Below are 1,761 nucleotides of genomic sequence, written 5' to 3'. Positions count from 1 at the left end.
ACCCCCACCACACACACACAAGCATACGCGATAATACACGCGCACACATAGAAGACACTTAGAGAAAAAAGGAAAGTTGGTGATTTCAAACATTCTGCTTTGCGCTTAATATTTCTTCACGGCTCATGTGCGTGTGTGCGCGTGTGCACCAGCACAGTCAAGATAACAAGAGCGACGAAGCGTGACTGGAAATTTGTTGTTTCGGTGCGCCAAGAAAACGGTATGATACTAACGCGAGATATGACATCAAGGAGGGGAAGGGGGTAGTATTTCGTCCCATGCTCGGCTGCTCCTCCCTCTCTCTTATTGCCCTCTCTCATTTTTGTTACTAGAGATAGAGAATAAACCGTACGAGGAGGAGGAGGAGAGGGAGGGACAGAGAGAGGCAAGCAAAAAGATCAGACTGATAACGCACCAAGCGCTTGTGCGCGCATGTGTGTGTGTATGCGTGCATGTCTACCTCTGCGTGAAACACTCAGCATAAACGAGAGAGAGGCCGACGACAGCCCCCATTGCCGCTCACGTGGAGGGAGCGAGAGGTGGGGGGGGGAAGATAAAGAGAAATACGACATGGGACAACGAATTGTGGAAGCGTTGGTGACATGATCACGTGGTGCATGTCTCCGCAAACTCCCCCTTTTCCCACTTGAGCCTTTTCGTTTTGCTGGTGAAGCTGTGAGTGTGCGTGAGTGTGTGTGCTTAGTCGAGCACCCCACAAACAACAACCCATGCACAAGCACATCAAGCGACGCTGTGTAGCTCTTTCCACTCTTTTCGTATGCCTTTCCGGCTTTCCACCTCTCTCTAGTGCATTTCTCCCTCGCTCGCTCGCATTAAGGGGGCCGCCGCTGCCCCCGTGAGTCGGCACATCGCCGTGCACTACCCAGCCCCTCCATCTCCGTTGTTCGAGCCTTCCCTTTCTGGGGTCTCTTCTCCCCCCAGTGTCTCTGGGTGTGCGGGCTTACACATACCCCGGGCACAGCTCGGGCTGCCCGCGAGAAACAGAAAAAGAAAGGGAGGCCGGGCGAGAAGCACTCCGCAGACAGCGCGCATGAGATAAACGGTTGCGGCGAGGGGGACAACAAACCAAAAAGAAAAAACGTAAAAAGGGAAAGCAGAGGGAGGGAGAGAGGGGCTCGCTGATGGCCTCGTCGATTGCGTGTGGTGGAGGGCAGCGGCGAAGAAGAGGCTGGGGGGGGGGAGAGGGCGGGCGGGAAGAGGGGGAGAGAGGAGGGGATGAGGTAAAGACCTGTTGGAGCACGAGCAAAAAACAAAGAGGAACGAAGCGCTAAGAGGCGCACGCGCACACGCACACATGCCCACACGTTAGGAGATCAACGAAGGAGACAAACAAACAGAAAGCAACGGGAGGCAAAGGAAAAGGAAGGGAGGGGAGGGGGGCCGGGGGGACGTGACGGGTGGAGAGAGGAAGCGCTGGTGCGCGTGTGTCACCCACACTTCCGCACCCCTACGCCATCATGGTCTATACGCTGACTCCAGTTCTGTTGCGTTTTACGTGTAGCGTAGCTTCTTTGAATCTCCCTAGTGTTTGGCATCAGCGGCGTTCTCCTCCTCCTTCGGCGGGCGCGTCCAGGTAGTGCAGGCGAGTATGACCACGGCAATGAGCTCCAGGCCCCAGGACGCGACCATCAGCGCGAAGCCGGCGGTGTAGGGGTACTTGCTGCCAAAGCGGTCGCCGCACATGGTCAAGTTGTAGACGCTGGCGACGCAGGCCCAGGAGATCATGGTGCATGGTCATAC

This window comes from Leishmania donovani, chromosome 24 (assembly GCF_000227135.1).
Source record: "Leishmania donovani BPK282A1 complete genome, chromosome 24".
Lineage (NCBI taxonomy): Eukaryota > Euglenozoa > Kinetoplastea > Trypanosomatida > Trypanosomatidae > Leishmania > Leishmania donovani.
This window is presented reverse-complemented; position numbering follows the sequence as displayed.